Source organism: Carassius auratus, unplaced genomic scaffold (assembly GCF_003368295.1).
Source record: "Carassius auratus strain Wakin unplaced genomic scaffold, ASM336829v1 scaf_tig00048041, whole genome shotgun sequence".
NCBI lineage: Eukaryota > Metazoa > Chordata > Actinopteri > Cypriniformes > Cyprinidae > Carassius > Carassius auratus.
Window position 1 is genome coordinate 1 of NW_020527059.1, and position 19,634 is coordinate 19,634.

At 36.8% G+C, this 19,634-nt stretch overlaps 1 long non-coding RNA gene across 1 annotated transcript; it reads right to left on the reverse strand.

The window, feature by feature from the left end:
- Window positions 1–6,629: 6,629 nt before the first annotated feature.
- LOC113088994 (uncharacterized) lies at window positions 6,630–12,358 on the reverse strand. Its single transcript, XR_003286326.1, has 3 exons — window positions 12,241–12,358; window positions 11,107–11,271; window positions 6,630–6,729 (listed from the first exon to the last, which is right to left on the reverse strand). It is a non-coding gene; the product is annotated as an uncharacterized LOC113088994 (long non-coding RNA).
- Window positions 12,359–19,634: the final 7,276 nt, after the last annotated feature.

Genomic DNA, 19,634 nt, shown 5'->3' on the forward strand with positions numbered 1-19,634 from the left:
TGAATGAGTCTGTATTTCCCGCTCACACAAGGTTTTTGGATGGACACCTGCATGTGGGCTGCCACTGAGCTGCTGAGATCCAAAGCTAAAGTCCCAGACACTTAGCGGATACGCAGTCCTGATGATTGTTCAAAGGCCACAGAGGACTGTGTTCTTAACCTCAGCATTTCCTGGAATGTGTTTGGGAGCTGAAGGCAAGCACGTTCTTTCCACGGCCCTGAAATTCCATGGCTTTGTCATATCTCTGATTGCAACTGGTGAGAACGGATGAGCACAGTAAATGCAAGCAAACCCAAACACTCGGTTAAATGATTTTAAAGTCAGAACATTATTATACGACTTCATATAACAGTCCACCAAAAACAGTACAGCGCACGATCCAGAACACTCTGACAAGGAATGGCATTTTTAAGGCTGGTCACTAGAGACCTCTGGTTATATCAGCCCTCACCCGATTACAGTCACCTGACATGAAGGTGGTGGGTAACAGCACACCTCGGGCTCTGGAGAGATATTAGAGGCTCTCAAGCAACGTGTTGATTGACCGCTTCCAGTTCTGAGGGTGTAAATCCTTCTTGAATTGCATAAGGGTGACGGGGGAATCAGAGGGCTGGAGGTCGACTGAGGAAGTGTCATGTCGTACTAATCCAAACCAATGGGGAAGATGTGAGAAGACAGACAGCAAATTTGCTGAATGGTTGCATGCATTTTTTCTGCATAAAAACTTTCAGTTTATTCACACTTGTTGTGTTAGGTGTTGTTAACAGGGTTGCCATTTTGATTTTGACTCAAATTAATCAACATAATCTCAATGATTATATATTCCAATTTATTAACAAAAGCTTCTTTTAGACAGATTGCGTGAATGTGGGAAAGGAAAATAAATGTTTATATATTTATTGTATTTATTTAATGAATGTACACTAAAAGCAATAATATTGTGGAATATTACCAAATTTAAAATAGTTTTTTTTTCTATTTAATATGTAATTTATTCCCGTGCTGGCAAGCTGAATTTTCAGCTCCAGTCTTCAGTGTCACATGATTATTATTATTTTTATTTATTTTTATTAAAAGAACAATTCCAAAGAACAGATTCCATTCGAGATAAAAATCTTTTATTTGTATCATCTCAACATTATCCGTGATGGATCCGTGTGGACGAAACGAACTGCGCGCTGAAAACAACTTGGGTTGTCCTTTTCCTCTTTAGTCCGGATGACATGGTGTCCCAGTTTTCCAAAAAGAACTTTAAATTTTGGTTTTCCACTTGGTTGTCCATTTTAAATGAGCCTTGGCCCAGAGAAAACGCCTGTGCTTCTGGATGTTTAGATATGGCTTCTTTTTTTTGACCTATAGAGTTTTAGCCGGCAACACTAAATGGCACGGTGGATTGTGTTCACTGACAATGTTTTCTGGAAGTATTCCTGAGCCCATGTTGTGATTTCCATTACAGTATCATTCCTGTATGTGATGCAGCCCGTCTAAGGGCCGAAGATCACAGCATCCAGTATGGTTTTCCGGCCTTGACCCTTACGCACAGAGATTGTTCCAGATTCTCTAAATCTTTGGATGATATAATGCACTGTAGATGATAACTTCAAACTCTTTGCAATTTTTCTCTGAGAAACTCCTTTCTGATATTGCTCCACTATTTTTCGCTGCAGCATTGGGGAAATTGGTGATCCTCTACCCATCTTGAATTCTGAGAGCTAATAAGTTGCAAATTGTTCCTTATATGTACATTTAACTTTTCCGGCCTCCTATTGCTACCTGTCCCAACTTTTTTGCAATGTGTAGCTCTCATGAAATCCAAAATGAGCCAATATTTGGCATGGCATTTCAAAATGTCTCACTTTCTATTTCTATTGTGAATAAAATATAAGTTTATGAGATTCGTAAATTATTCCATTCCTTTTTACTCACAATCTGTACAGTGTCCAAACTTTTTTTGGAATCGGGTTTGTACATTTCATTTGATTTCAGTTAAGCTTATTTTAGTACTGATCTTTTTGTTTAACCTATCGTTAACCAAAATAACCGCTTTGTGTATATAACAAACTTTTATTCCGTTACTCCCCCAACATTGATCTGCTGCATCCTCCATAACCCACGGTGGCACTCAAAACTGGCCTGCCCAGCTGAAGAACTGCCTTGGGCAAATTTTGACCAACTCTAGTCTGTGCCACAGCTTGATTTGCATAATTCCTTGAGGGTGCAAAAATAACGCTGACAATGTGTGAAAATAAACAACACTATCGAACCCACCCCTTAAACATGCCTGTAGGCAGCAAGGGTGATGTCCCACTGAACTTTACCCTAAACGTGACTGTCCTCTACTGGCCACAGCCACCTTGAGAACCACTAATGTTTTTTTTTTGTTTGTTATTTTGTAGCTTTTGTAGGAATTTTTGGATGACTTTCTAAGCAAAATTACATGGGGGAAAGAGCAATTATGATGCTGATGTTTTATATGCTTATATTTCTGAATGACATGATTATTCATCTTTACTATACATTTTACAGGATATGCTATCCAGTGAGGTTTTTGGCTTGATTCCTTTTCTCTCAAGCGAGGGCTGAGCGACTCTATCTAAAAGTCTAGTATTACACCCCAGGATGAAATGAGCTGCTAAGAGTCACATTTTTTTTTGTCTAAAACAAAGCAAACTGCACAGAATATGTGATCCCATGATGCACTGCACTTAACCTGAACTAAAATTTTAAATACATTTTTGCTGCTTTTTCGTGATGATTCTCGTGCATGTCAAAACTCCTCGCCAGTTTTGCAATCAGTATTCATCCATACCACTTTTGCTCCATTTCAAATCACAACTGCACAGCCATAATATCACTGACACCAATTTAAAAGCAAGACAGAAACAAGGTGAACTTTTTTCCAGGATTTTCTAGAAATGTCCAACCATTAATGTAGTGAAAGAGTTTCAAATGAAAGTGTGTGCATTGGTGCAATGGATCAGGATGGCTTGCAGAGAGCATTTTATTTTCTGGGTTTAATGTTTTACATTCTTCTTGGCCACTGAACAATATTCAATATTCATATGAACTAATATTCATTTGAAGAAACATAAATCGTGATTTATATTTAGCTTGAGTTTGGTTACATTTGAATCGGATGGCAAAGATCACTGCATTCAAGCTTTCATTTCCATGCTAACATGTCTATGAAGTCAACAAATCTACAGTAACTCACTCTGTGGTTTCAGTGCTGTCAGCTCCTGTCCAGCCCTCCTCTCCCCTCACACCTCAGGGTCCAGCAGGGAAAGTCATTACCTGCCCGCTGTATTGACCAGCATGCTCAGTGCTTCAGAGAGGAGCACAGTGACAGCCCACACAAGAGCCCCAGCAGGGCCAGTGGCTAATTCACAGCACAGTGTGACACACAAAACAAATCCACGGGTAGAGGATCTATGCTCCCGAGAGAGTAATTTGACAAGTCTATGTATTCTACATTTTAGACTATTACGTAAGAGCTAAGAGGTCTGCTGATCTGAGATACCACTGTGGCTGACCAGTTCTGTCATATACACCTGGTTTTATCTATCTCTGGTTATATCAATAATTTATATCTTATAGTATTATATTCACTATGTCACTTACAGTGACAACCTATTAACACTTTAAAGTGAAAAATTGCATGATTGCTCCATAATGCATTGTACAAATGCAACAAGTCCCTTTTCATAACAATACCCATACCAATTATTTTGCTAGTTAATATTGTGCATCTTACAAGCGGTATTATTTTAGTATCACTGATATTCTGTTATAGTTTTGTTTTATTATAAATTAAAAATTATTTTGTGCCATTTCATACTATTGTACTAGTATTTAATTCATGTATAAACAAAGGTGTGAAAAAGTGTTCCTGATTTCTTATTTATTTGCATGTTTTTCACACTTGAATGCAGTGTTAATTTTGACACAAAATTTTAATTTAGTTTTAGTCTTAGTCTTTTGACTATAATTCTTTTTAGTTTTAGTCAAGTTTTAGTCATCTAATTTGTTTTAATTTTAGTCTTATTTTAGTCGACTAAAATTGCTTGGTATTTTAGTCGACTAAAATAAGACTAAAATCAATAACAGATTTACTAGACAAAATATATAAAACACAAATTCAACTTTATTTCAACACAACTGTGTCTTTATTTCGATTCAAAAGCTTTTATGCAGCAACAAACACTGTCATGATAATGTAAACAATAACTAGCTGCCAATTGACCATCAATAAAAGAAAAATAAAGTTAGGTCCAGGACCTTAAAGCTTACAGCTGGGCTAAACAATAATTGTTCCGTTTTGCCGGTTCTTTTGTTCATTCCTCGCATCTCTCCCGTCTGCTGATTTGATTTTCGTCACAGTCTATTTTCGTCTCGTCCTTTATTCATTGACGATAATGTCAATCAATTTAGTCATAGTTTTAGTCTCCATCAATGCCTTCTTTTTTTAGTTTTCGTTTCGTTTTCGTCTGCAAAAATATATTCGTGACGAAAATAATGACGAAAATATTTAGTCAACGAAATTAACACTGCTTGAATGTTTCAGATCATCCAACAAATTTAAATATTAGTCAAAGATAACACAAGTACACACAACATGCAGTGTTTAAATTGAGGTTTTTATTCTTAAGGGAAAACAAAATCCTAAACTACATGGCCCTGTGTGAAAAAATGTTTCCCCCCTAAACCGAATAACTGATTTGGCCACCCTTAGCAGCAAAACTTCAATCAAGCATTCGCGATAACTTGCAATGAGTCTGTTACAGTGCTGTGGAGGAATTTTGGTCCACTCATCTATACCCAATTGTTGTAATTCAGCCAAACTGGAGGGTTTGAGCATTTACCTCCTTTTTAAGTTCACGTCACAGCATTTCGATAGGATTCAGGACAGGACTTTGACTAGCCCACTTCAAAGTCTTCATTTTGTTTTTCCTCAGCCATTCAGAGGTGGACTTCGCTTCAGCTTGAGGTCACGAACAGATGGCAGGACTTTCTCCTTCAGGATTGTTTGGTAAACAGCAGAATTCATGGTGACATTTATCACAGCAAGTCTTCCGGGTCCTGAAGCAGCAAAACAGCCCCAGACCATTACACTACCACCACCATATTTTACTATAGGTATGATGTTCTTTTTCTGAAATATGGTGATACTTTTACGCCAGACGTAATGGGACACACACCTTCCAAAAAGTTCAACTTTTGTCTCATCAGTCCAGAGAGTATTTTCCCAAAAGTCTTGGGCATCATCAAGATGTTTTCTGGCAAAACTGAGACGAGACTTATGTTCTTTTTGCACAGCAGCGGTCTTCGTCTTGGAACTCTGCAGTGCAGTGCCCAGTCTCTTTCTTATGGTGAAGTCATGAACATTGACCTTAACTGAGGCAAGTGAGGCCTGCAGTTCTTTGGATGTTGTTGTGGGGTCTTTTGTGACCTCTTGGATAAGTCGTCGCTATACTCTTGGGGTAATTTTGGTCAGCCGGCCACTCCTGGGAAGGTTCTCCACTGTTCCATGTTTTTGCCATTTGTGAATAATGGCTCTCACTGTGGTTCGCTGGAGTCCCAAAGCTTTAGAAATGGCTTTATAACCTTTTCCAGACTGATCGATCTCAATAACTTTTTTTCTCATTTGTTTCTGAATTTCTTTGGATCGCGGCATGAAGTCTAGCTTTTAAGGGATCTTTTGGTCTACTTCACTTTATCAGGCAGGTCGTATTTGAGAGATTTCTTGATTGCGAACAGATGTGGCAGTAATCAGGTCTGGGTGTGGCTAGAGAAATCGATCTCAGGTGTGATAAACAGTTTTAACAGGGGGGCAAACACTTCTTCACACAGGGCCATGTAGTTTTGGATTTAGTTTTCTCTTAATAATAAAAACCTTCGTTTAAAAACTGCATGTTGTGTTTACTTGTGTTATCTTTGACTAATATTTAAATTAGTTTGATGACCTGAAACATTCAAGTGTGACAAACAGGTAAAAAAATAAGAAATCAGGAAGGGGGCCAACACTTTTTCACACCACTGTATAGTTATCATCATATTTTACTTTTAGTTTATATAGTTTTTTTTTTTTTTTACTTTTGTAGTTGAAGTATTTTCTTAAGCATTTTATTTTATTTCAGTTAATGTTTATTTTATGACAAGTAATTGAAAATGTTTTCTATGGTTTTAGATTTATTTAATGGTAACGATAATACTTTTTGGCTGTCAAATTTTGTGGTACTGTATATGTTCATGTGTTACTGTTAATATAATGTACTACACCAGTGGACATTCATAGGACACCTGTGTGAACTGACTTCATACATCTATGGGAAATGACCCCAAGAACAACTGGTTAACAATAATTTAAAACAGTAGTTATGAGAGAAGATCTAGAACCATTTGTGTGCAGATGTCCCTTAGTTTCTAATACAATGAAATCCATTTTTATAGTGTGACTTTAGTGTCCAAATGCAGTTATGTTTGGGGCCACTATATATAAATTTGCTTATAAATGATATGTTTGGAAAGCAAGTGGAGACACTCATTCCTAGTGCATCTTTACTATAGTGAGACCAGATCATGTAGTTTCGATAATGACAAGCATTGGTTTCTTCAGACTCACTGAACACATTCGATCTTGCTGATGCTGCAGTGGTTTCCACCGTCTGGCTCTGATCTCTGGAGAGCTCACGCTTCTGGTTGTGCACAGATGGCAGTCTGCAGTCAGCCCTGGAGACACACACATGTGTGGTCTAGTGTGAGTGAAGTTAGCCAGAACAGGCAGTGTGTTGAATCACAGGTGTTTTCACCTCATGTGCTCATGGCTGCTCATTCATTTCAAAGATTAAAATAGCAATGAATAGCCAACATATAGTTAATTTTTAAATTCAAAATGATTTTGACAAGATGATAAAAGACACAGGTGGATTGTAGAATTTCCCGACACAAATGTGACGCAGACTAAAAGCTGTGTTGACACCATGTGATGACCATAATTCTGAGATGACAACAGGTGACGTTCTTTTCTATGGTAACACATCCAATGCTAAAGTGTTCACATGCTCGCAGAACTCGAAATAACAATTTGTAACCTAGGAATGTTTTGAGAGCCATGCTGCTCTGAAACGAAAAAAAAAGCCAGTTCTAAAATCTGTTCAAAATATCGGACACGTTTTATAACCTCAGACTGGATGAAATTAAAGTCTGAAGCTAAAAAAGTAGTCTGTTGCTATCATACATTATGGAATCTAGCATCAACTCATCAAGACCTGCAAACTGGGGCAGAAATCTGTACATTTCATTTAGTATATCCCAGCTATAAATCACTCTAAATTGAATAAAAATCATTCAGTCATTTCAGCTGTTCCATTAGCTAAAGTATGATGAATTATGTTAATAAATGTACAGGGATTGTTTTACAAACAGGGTACAATAAAGCATGACCTGGAGCTCTTTTATTTATTATTTATTTTTGTCAGCTAACAGTTGGTGAAAAGAGGTGCTTGATCTTCAGAGACCTCAAGCATTTGAACTAAATGGCCTATTTTATGAGTCATTTTATCTTCTATAACTTTTACATTAAAAACGCACTTTGATAAACTTAAATATTTGAATATATGTTTTATGAAATGTAATTATTATATACAAATTTATAAAAATGTACACAAAAACATCACATCTATAACAAAGTAACAGATTAATACGAATAAACTGCTTAATATGATACAAATAAGATTTTTGGTAATCAAATTAATAAAAAATGATTAAAATACAATATTTTAAGATAGATATACGAGACAATTGATGTATTTAAACTGTAAGCAACTTTGGCAACCTTTGTTTTCTCACTGTTGGGCACATCCTTCCTAAACTCCCATTTTTATAGTTCACTCTAAAGACTGCTTTCTATAACGTCTACGGCTGAATCATGGAAATATAGGAAAACATTTAAGACACTCTTGACTTTAGCCCCAAAAAGAGGGCGAGGAAACGCAGACATTTTTCCTTTCATCCAATTTATTGAACGCCATTAATCATTAGCTTACATATGACCCCCAAACAGCCAATTCAAACACAGAAACCAGAGAAAGATTTACTGCTGGGTCGTTAGAAAGACATGCAACACAAGGAAAAAATTCTCAGTGAAACAAGTGTTAAAAAACGAGCTCCAAAAGAACAACTCCCAATCATCAAGAGAAAGATGGATGTTAAGAGTGAATTTGTCACTGGACGTTCTTGTATTCTCATGCCGTTTGAGCTGTTTATCTTATTCTACGTTGATTTAAAACTCTCTTTGGTCCAGAAAGAGAGAATTATGGGTACTGTGTGGACCATGTCCACGTTTTACTGCATGCTTGATTTTAAGGTTATTCATGCTCACATGTTTGTCTGTCTTAAAGTTCCATCACGTTCAACGTGCTACCACAACTGGGCACATGAAGCCTAAACTGTGATGAACGTTGCTTTGGTCTAAACAGCTAAACATTTTGGGTTAAAACCAATCCAGAAATGGAAAACTATGTGCATTCTGTTAATGAAGAACAGACAGTTTAGCCTCGATATTCAGTAAACAGGAAACTACACATGACAATTCAAAAGCATAAATTCAACCATGGATTGCTGCTGGGAGTTTTGCTTTATTGTTTCGGTGACAACCTACAGAGAACCTTAATCGGGGCATTCTCTAATGGTTATTTTAAAGTTTTATTTTATAACCAATGTTCCCAGAATGTTCTTAGCTGGTATAATGCATTCATCTGCTGTGGGATTGTCAAGCAACAAGAAAAGATCTGAGGTCAATATTATAATTTTTTCAAGCCCTAAAGGGAACCTCAAAGCCTGGATCAACTAAGCAGGACCAAATGGACTCTTTTAAAAGGGTGAGAGTCCAAAGTCCAGGCTTATCAAGACCATTAACACCAGAGGCTGTGCTTTATAATTGACTTGGGGCTCATTGCAAAAAATCAAAATCATACTTTGTCTGCCCGCTGCGACACAGAGGTCCAAATCCTATTGCTTTTATGTGGCTTCAGAGGGCCGTTGACTCCAGCTAGGGCTCGTAGAACCGTGAGGCCCGAGCACATAGATCAAGCATGTAAGGACAACATTGAGACGTTTTGCCACCTTACTGGGATAATTATTTGACTCGTTCAAAATAATGATGGTCTTATCCTCAGAGCAGAGTCAGTGATGATTTAAACAGGGGAAGAAAACCCTCTGTTTGGTGGAATAGAAGGCCAGCACATTTACTGCTATAAAACACAAAATCCCTCACAGAAAGAGCTCTATTGTTGTGGAGGATGGAGAGCGTGCCATATATACGCTGCTCTAATGAGACTGCTGACAGCACAGGCAGGAGAAATCAAAGAGTGCTGAAGGTGTTGAACTCATTGAGTAGTAAAGGGAGAAGCAGAACTGAACAGGTGCTGAGCTGACCGGTGCTCTCACTCTTTACTTTTACTGTCCAAAAAAACAAACAGAATGCAAAGTTATTTTTGTTTGTCACTTCATTTTGTGAAATCCAGAATTTATGTTGAAGTGTGTCACAAAAAAACGCAATTGTACAAAAAAACCACAACAACATTACTATATAAACATATAAACATTTATCATCTATCAGTTTGGAGCCTATTCATTTCTTTATTTCAATTCAACATTTTCTGAATATGTACAATTGCAATAAAATTTACTTTTATTGCTTGCAAACGGACAGATGCAAACTGAATAAAATGTACACATTGCTATAATATTAATATAATATGTTCCTATATAATAATCTGAATATTTTGTTTAAAAATACTGATTAATCTATTGGGTTATATTTATTCATTGTAAAAGTTTTTTACAAAAGTAAAAATGCAATTGTACAAAAGACCAATCACTATATAAGCATTTTGCATCTGTCAGTTTATAGCCTATTTATTTATTAATTTCAATTCAACATTTTCTGAATATGTACTGTGCAATTACAATAAAATGTTGCTTTTTTTTTACAAGGATGCAACTGTATAAAAAATATAATACAGATCACAAAAAAAAATACTGTAATTTCTTTGCATTTTTACATATTATATGGTGCAAAAGGAGTGCTTTGGGAAACTTTTCATTTATGCATTTCATTTAGTGTCATGTATAGATGGTTATATTTCATATTCAACATGTGATCCTTCAGACGCTCATTATTTTATCACCAAAAATCTGCCATTTAGCAAAAATTATCCTGGAATCCTACTGATATGAATGCGGTTCATCTCATCCTGGGATCAATCAGATCCTGAGTGTAAAGAGTATTTTGTGGACAGTGTTTTGATGTTAGCATTTACAATCCATCACTCAAAAACTTTATGTAATATTCAAACAGTGAGATTTTTAGTTCATGTGAGATGCTCCATAGGCTTACCATAAGCACATACTGTACGCAATACACCTTTCTTACATTACCAGTGAGAAAACACATACACACATCCCAAAATGGTCAATCATCTCCATGCAAGGAATATCTCCTCTGGTCTCTGAAAACAATAACTATCGAATTAGGAGCATAACAGTTAGCTCTCACTGGTAATTAAGTTTGCTGATTTTACCAAGCAAACTGAGCAGCATCCAACTTCACCTCCAACCAAACTGTTGACCCAAACATGAACCCCAGAGGATTTGCTTCCCCAAACCACTAATGCAATTAGAGCTGCAGGCAAACAGAGGTGTTGAGGCCATGTCAAAATAGCCATGCCAACATGGGTTAGCTTGCATGAGCAACAATAGATGCAACACTATAAAGAACCCTCATAAACGTCAGTGTCTTTCTCCAACCATAGAATAACACTTTATGATTTGTGAAATGAAGCCTTTGCGCAACTGGACTAAAAGCCAGGGGTGACGAACTGCATGCTTTTGCCCCCTTTTCATTAGTCTGTTGTTTTATAGTCTGGTTTTATAGAAAGTCCTCTCTGGGTCATTAGAAATATCTGAAATGCTCCCAGAAAAAAATACAGCAAAGATTCAGAAACACAAAATCAGTATGAGAATGTGCGAAATGGAAAAGACGGCAGTCAAACGATGCACTCAAGAGAACCATAAAGGAACTGTAAAAATACACTTTCACTTCACCTTTAACTGTTCCACGGATCCATTCCGAGGTCTGCGCCACTGCTTCCAGATATATCGGCTCGTAACTTCATCCACCAGCGGCCCAGACTCTGATCATGGAAGAACTTAGGCAGCAAGTTTGACCTTCATTCAGGACAGCAGCAAGTGGAAGCATGTATTTCCCGTCTGAAACATTAAGAACAGCCTATCAACGATTTCATTAGACAACTTGAAACATCGCTATTTGTTCCTAAAACATCTGAATAATAATATTTCTTTGTACATTAAATGGACTGGAAAGGCCAACATTCTCCAAAGGATGTCCGAGCTTGGCTCCCAGGCTGCATTTTTTTTTTTTTTTTTTAAGTACTGATTATTGGATGGGATTTGAGTCAGGATTATTGGTTGAGTTCTGTTTCATGAAGGGTGGAAATATTTGACTCAGTTCAACAGATCTAAAAATTCTGTTTAATTTTAATGACAGAACCCAGTGGAATGCCAAACTGCTGTTCTGTATCACGATTTTAGCTCGTTACCAATCAGACATGTGTGAACTACATGTTATATGCAAAGCTCTCTAGTTCCCCCCAGTGATTAGAAAAGTTAAGTGCAGTTTTATTAACGCAATAAAATAGAAAATAGTCTGTTTCATTACTAAACCTATTCCCACTACTACTGTAGCATGAAATGGAGTCGAGTAACAGCTATTAACTGCTAAAACAGCTAAAAAAAAAGTCTCATTAGTGTCATTTTACAGCCAAGATGACTGGATGTTTTCAACTGATTTCCCAGTGAACTGTCACCAACTATAATGCAGTGGTCAAACTGTATAAAGTATAGTGAATTAAGCTAGAAACTCGAACATAATGCACAATGTTTTCATCTAGCATGAATTTGTTTTAGGTGTTTCACTTGTTTGCACTTAGCACTGCAGTAAACCGGTTAGCCTGGACTGAACCTCTCCTGAATATTCGTAGATATTAACGTTAGATGTTATCTTTGGAATGGAATTATGGATATTTTATTTGTAAACAACTTGCTTTTTTCCTTATTTCAGTTAATGTCGACATAAAACTAGCGAGCTAAGCCAGTAGGCTGTCGTGTAAACATGGCTGAAGACGCAAAAAAGCGTAGGATAGGAAAGAACCTACAAACCGATTCAATTGAGTGAATGATTTGCGATCCGCGTTCCGAAGTCCCGATCTGTGGAAATTATGGCTCATGAATCATTATTCAGGTGTGCGTTTCCCAAAACCATAGTTGCTAACCTGTTAGGAACTAAGTTGGTTTGCAATGGGAAATTGCATTGCAACCAACAAAGTTGCTAACAGCAACTATGGTTTTGGGAAACGCACCCCAGATCGGGAGTACAGAGCACGGATTGCGAATCATTTGATTCAGATAGGGACTTCGGTGCGGCTTCGCGAGTACTTTTTTTTTTTTTTTGAATTATTATTCTTTTTATTTTGATTAGAAAGAAAGAAAGAAACACAGAAAAAGACACACTTTTGAAAATTAGCTAGGTTTTATTTAAAGTTTAGTATAGGCTAACAATTTTTTTTATAACCACAGTTTTACCACAAATACCGGTTAGTGTAGCAAAACCTTTGTTCATTTGTGGTTACCATGGTTTAACTATAGTAATGTTTTTATCTCTCTCTCTGTCTTTACCTTATGAGGACTGGATAGAGATAAAGTTTTCACTGTTTTAGGATTAACAGAACTGTGTATAGTATGATTTAAGGATGTAAAATTTAGTAGGGTCAATATGAAATGTCCCTACCAATATCCAGCAGCTACTAAATTATCCCTAGCAATAATTTTGATCAAACAATTAAATGTCTGTTGTCTGGCATTATGTCCCCCACAACTTGTTATCCAGTAAAAAAATCCTAACATTAAAACAAGAGATATTTACCTTTAGCTAAACTTAATAAAATAGCGAGATTTTATTATCAAATAGAACACAATATGTTACCTAGATGTAATCTGTCATTGATGTACTTCTCCACTAGAGGGCAGAAGACACCGGTACTTACTGAGCAGCACTACAGAAATCCAATACAGTACAGTACCTTAATTAATATCTGACAATCTAATATGTGCAGCTCAAAGTACACATTAAGTCAGAATTAAGTCAGAATTGGCCTTGTTTACTCAGTTTTTCCATGTCTTGTTGTGTATAAAGTTTATCAGTGTGAAAAAGTTTTTTTTTTTTTTATGATATTATACTGTAGGTAGCCAAAAAGCTTTGTGGTCATTGCAATGTAATACAAGTTTGTGTTTATACAATTTGTTAAAGTAATAATACAAAATATAATTGTTAAATAAATAGATAAATAAAAAAAATATTACATTATAACACTATGGAGGTTAAATATCGGTCGTATTCCTGAAAAAATAGGTGTCTATAGGTGTTTCAAGTTGTCTACACACTCTTGTGTCACTCAGAAATCAGAAATTATAGAGTTTTATTATATTATAAGTTTTATTTTGTTTACTTGGAGAACAAAATGCATAGTTTTTATCGAAATATCAAAGTTACTCTTTTCCATTCGAACAAAAATGAATAGTGATCAACATAAAATTCAAGTGATTAAAATTAAATAAAATTATAAGTATTTTGATGAACAGTGATTAGCTGTGCAAATGACAGACTTTATGTTAGGATGGGATGTGAAACCAGGACTCCTTGCAAGTGCCTGAAACCCCTAGTTAGGGTCAGGGAAGGACTCAATAGACAATGCCTTTCAACTGAAGATTAATATTTCACACTAACAGGAATCATAACATGCATTTGCATTACTGTGAGAGTCATGAAACTCACAGCTTGAGTTGAAATCTTGTTAATTTCTCTCCTCTTTCCATGTTTATCACCCAGTGTGAGAAAACAGAACTTAATGAATCGCTTTTTTTTTTTTTTTTTTGTCTTGCACTTTGATGAGGGCCTGAAGCTTGAATTACATATCAAACTCCTTCAGTGCAAACACAGACACTTACTCACTCGGCACAGCATCATATCTCAGAGCTCAGGTGGTTTATATGCAGACAGGTGATTGACAGGTCTCATTCCTGTATCAGGTGTCTGTTGGAGTGGGACATTCTCCATGCGTGTTGCCAAGAGCTGTAAACCCAAACAGCTGATGGAGATTAATGCATTAGATTTATCACAGCTCTCAATGACCAGACTATGACACACATTCACGTTTGGGCCAGAGGTCTCAAGAAGTACTAACATAGACCTCTCATATTTCAGATGCACAGACGAATGAAAGTGATGGTCAGTAATTGATATGCAATGCCATCACCATCTACTGCACACTCCAATTCAATAGCAGCCTCATTCAATTTTCACTAGAAAAAAGCCTTGAATGAAATGTATTTAATGGCATCTTATTATAGTAATTTCACCTTAAATGAATTGAAATAAATTAAAAAAAAAGGTTACGGTTACAAAAATTATAAGCTGCATATATTGAAGAAAATTTGAGAGGTGCTTGCATGAGTGATTCTCAGTTAAGTTTTTTATTATGTAAAGACTGACACATGCAAAGGTCTTTATAAGAAAGAAAAAATCTCAATAAATAAATAAATAAATAACAATCTAAACTAACCTATAACAGCTGTGAGCCAATAAACAGGCAGCTGCACCAAACAAGCATCATGATGTTAGTGCCATCAAGAGGGTTAATCTGCTAAAACTGCTGAAAATTAAACTAGATCTCTGCACGCTGTCGAGCTCAAATACAATTGATTAAAATAATTTAATTAAATAGTAAGCATTTTAATGCCCAGCATTTCCTGAATAAATTCTGCAAATGACAAATAAACCAACTTTACTTGAATATAGGTCAGGATTCAAACCCTTAGTGAAGGTCATGAAGGAGTTAATAGACAATCATGCATTTTAACTGAAAATTAAAGGGTTACTCCACCCCAATATTTAAATTTTGTAATTAATAACTTATCCCCATGTCGTTCCAAACCCGTAACCTCTGTTCGTCTTCGGAACACAATTTAAGATATTTGGATGAAAACCTTTGGAGGCTTGAGACTGTCCCATAGACTGCCAAGTAAATAACAGTGTCAAGGTCCATAAAATGTATGAAAAGTCATTTGCATTTTGGGTTAAAGTTACCCTTTAATAAAAGGTTTTATGACAACTACTGAATTACAGATTTTCTGAACCACAAATTAAACTACATACGGTCGAAAAATGATACGTTTTTTTTTTTTACTTTTTCAGAAAAAGTTTTAAAAATATGAGAGGTGTTTGCATGGTGTTTTACTTAAACTTGATCTATATTTTTTAGTTACATGAAGACTGAATCATGCAAAAGTCTTCATGAAAAATATATTTAAAAAAGATTTTCAAAAACAAACTCAAATCTAAACTAAACAGCAAAAAAAAAAAAAAGCAGATGCACCACACAGGCACTGATCAATCAGCACTATCAATGGAATTCATTTGCTAAAACTGCTAAAAATGAGAAAAGACGTGTGCATTCGACAGTAGTGTGCTTCAGCCCTGCAGCTATTACACAGAGTCCATTAAGCTCACTGTTCACTGTTCTCACTGTTCACTGGCTCACTGTTTTTAGAGGCCAAACGGGTGCGTGTGGGAACTCACTCTCTCTCTCTCCTGCAGTCTAATGAGCTGTGCCTGGATCCTTGTCTCGTCAGATCTGAGGAACGTTAGGCGGGATACAAGCAGCGTGTAACGAGTCCTGTTTGACCTCGTCTCGGCGGCGGGCCGGCGTTTGGCAGCACCTGCTCTCAGCGGCTGTCATCAGATTTCAGCCACTGTCCAGACAGCCTGGCTTCCACCTCCAGCTCTGTCCTGCGGCACAGTCACGTGAGAGACCTACGGCCTCATCCCTGCTGATTCAGAGACACCAGGAGAGAAATAGAGCGAGAGAGAGAGAGTAAATGCCAAGGACATTTCAGGGTGCCAGCCAACATGCATGTGCAAACATACACTTGTAAAGAAGTACAACAACTTTAAAGCTGAACTGTATATTAAATGTTTCTCACCCTCAGGACAACCAATATATTGATGAATTTATTCTTTATCAGAACATATATGGATAAATTTTGCTTTACATCACTTGCTCTCCAATGGATCCTCTTCAGTGAATGGGTGCCGTCATAATGAGCTGAAAACAAACATCACAATATTCCACAAGTAATTAACACGACTACAGTCCATCAATTAACATCTGGGTCCAGTGAAAAGTCATCTTATCTGAATCAGGAGAGAAATATGCACAGATCAACCACCGTTAACATGCAAAAACAGTTCTAAACAAATATTTTAGTGGATTTTTAAGGTCAAATTACAACAGGAAATAGATGTGTTCACTGGAGGAAGTGTTATTATGGATTATGGACTATAGTATTTTGGTAAAAAGCAATGGATTAAAGTTAAAATGACTCTATATATTTGTTAGTCACAAGACGTTGTTTGACTGACTGGAGTCGTATGGATTACTTGTGGATTAATGTGACGTTTTTATCAGCTGTTTTGACTTTCATTCTGATGGCACCCATTCACGGAGGATCCAGTGATGTAATGCTACATTACAGAAAAGTCTCTGCTAAAGTTGCACATACATCACATACATACATGTTTCGGGGACATTCCAGTTCCATGACAACAAACAAATCATCTCCTAACTATTCTTTATCTTTCTATTTTAAACAGATCTCTCTCTCTCTCTCTCTCTCAAAACATCAACCCCCCCCCCATAACACACCCTCATAAACACATTTTGTGTCTACTCTTGTGCAGTTCAACACTGAAAAAGAGCCTGAGAGAGCAAATGTGCACAGTTCAACGTGGAATGTAACAAAATCAAAAGCATCTGCTTGTGCCAGAATGTGGTCCTACACATGACACTTGAGAGAAATGAACAGCGGCATCACTGATTACCAGGCGCTCGGATGATTTGGCTTCCTCTGTCTTCTTTGCATGTGCTCTGTGATGGGATGGAAGTGTTTGGATGCTCTACAAAAGCAGCTGTCATATCTGCTGAGACACTATAATAGGACATTCATTTCTAAGATTCAATGCCGTCTTTTGTGTTCAGCAACAAAAAATGTGACAATTTCAAGAACAGATTTTGTGTGATTAAACAGTGCTGTCTCAATATGGAGTTAATAAACTGTGAAGACAGAAACACATTTAGGCCTGTATAATATGCTTCATTTAGAGGCAGTCACACTTCTGATTTAGAGTGTGAATTAAAGAGGGAAACACCTAAGTGTACATAGAGTACATGATTATAATAGCTACTCTATAAATAACAATGGAAATAGAATAGAATAGAATTGTTTTCAGCTGGCATTCTATCAAAGCAGCATGAGTTCCGAAAAGTGCATGAGGTAAAATGGGAGTTCAATGTTCAATTGCCAATTAAATATCAGGAAACATTCAAATCAATTCAACTAAAGACAGTCAGTCATAAATTGTATTAATTTGCCTAACATTGGATGTCAAGCTTCAACATCCAGTCACTGGATCCAGAATAGTGGAAATGGAAAAAAATCTTGTTATAGAAGAAATCCTTTCTTTTCTAAAAAAAAAAAAAAAAAAAAATGCAGCAAAATAAAATATGCCAGAACAGGTATTTCCAATGTTTTTAGACATAATTCTGGAACATTTTAAATTATTAATTTAATGAAGTTAACATACTGTGACTGTCAATGCGGTCATTGGAACTAAAATTATATTACTATGGTTTTACGCAACTGTATTGCTTGGAGTACATGTAAATACCAAGTAGCCTACCATGCGATACATCTGGTACACCATGCTGCCTTCAGTGTACCATGGTACCGTCACGAAGTAACAGTTTTACAACACCACAAAAGTAACCCGTTACAGTCACTTCTCTAGAGGGACGCGGACGCCCAATATTGCAAACGAGCTGTGAGAATGACACCCGCGCGAGCAGGAGTCTGTGTGTGAGCGCAGTGTAATCCATATCTCTGCTAGTAGTATCTCTGGATTACTGACGTGTGTGCCCGCGCTCTTATATCGGTGCGCTCTCGCTTTACGCGCAGTTTGATGGCGTCGCCGCGCGCTTCTCTCTGCGTTCTCCGATCATCGCTAATCATCTCACGGTTTATGGCCGGCGAGGACCAGATATTATGATAGCACATTGTCGGGGTTGGTTCTACAACATTTTCGCCAAAGTGTTCTGTGGAAACCGCTTGAGCTCTGAACTGAGCCGTGAGAGAAAAGAAGTTTGCCGGATACAGGTGCAATCTGTCTCTAACTCCAGCTGATGATCACAGACACAGATCTGGACTGTCGGATACCAGTAGATCATATCAGATCTAGCGCAAGGTGAGCTCAGACACACACTATTATAATGACGAGGAGGATGTTGTTTAGAGTTGACTCAGTGCAGAAGATTCCTTACAGCAACAGTGATGCTCTACAGGAATAGAGAAGACTGGGACTAGTTGTCACACTTCTTTCTCCACTAGGCTAAATATTTCTTAGGTCTGATTTGGGAACCGTCAAAAAAAAAAAAAAAGAACATTCGGATCCGAACATTCTGTTTATTGACAGATTTTTTTTTTTCATTAGCCCACAAAAATGTCACACAAAAATGAAAAAATAAAATAAATAAATAAAATTAAATTTGACTTAGTTTGTACAATGCAATACAATATCAATATTTACAGCTGTTTTAAACTTTGCCACCAAAACGAAACTGTTTGAAACCAACATACTAAACCACTGTTAAAAGAAGCTTATTATAACTGGAGTTTTTCGGATCATTCAGATAAAACTTTCTCCTCCATTATTTGTATATTCTTTAATTTCTGTTATTATGACTTAACATGTGACCTCTGTTATAAGACTATATTCTTCTTCAAACCAGTATCAGTGTGTTTAAATGTCAAGATTCTGTCTAAACTGAAGTTTTAGCACAACCGGCAGGTGCTTGAGAAACCTGAGATTGTTAAAGTTTTAGTTGCATTGATCTTTATCCATTCAGACACTTCTAAGCGCATCCGCAGATAAGAGCGGCCGTGCAGTGTTATGTTACCTTAGTCCTGAGAACACGTTCATGTTAACAAGATGCAAAATATATCTTGTAACTGTCAACATAAGCCGTCGATTGGTAAGAGTGAACTTACCATTTATCACAGGACACTGAATGCAGGAAGAAATAGATACTGTTAGAGTGCTGTAAGGTCTGTTTTATGGGCATTTGAAACTAATTGAAAGAATAGAAGCGTGCTGACATCTTCAGCCTCTGCCACCTTGATTCATACTGTTCACAGAGGGCACTATGCTGCCAAAATGTTATTTACAACACACTACAAGCTCTCACTTTAACACCCCTGTTTCCAGCCCTGTCTTTTGCTTTTAAACTGAAATTGATTAGAAGTGTGTCTAGTGTGGATGTTTTACTTGTTCTTTTTTTGGTTCAGGTCAGAACTCTGTTACAGTCCTGTAGGACCTGCTGTCAGCTACTTATACCGTCTGTGATATATTTCCATAAACTTTAACACTGTCTTATAGTATTCAA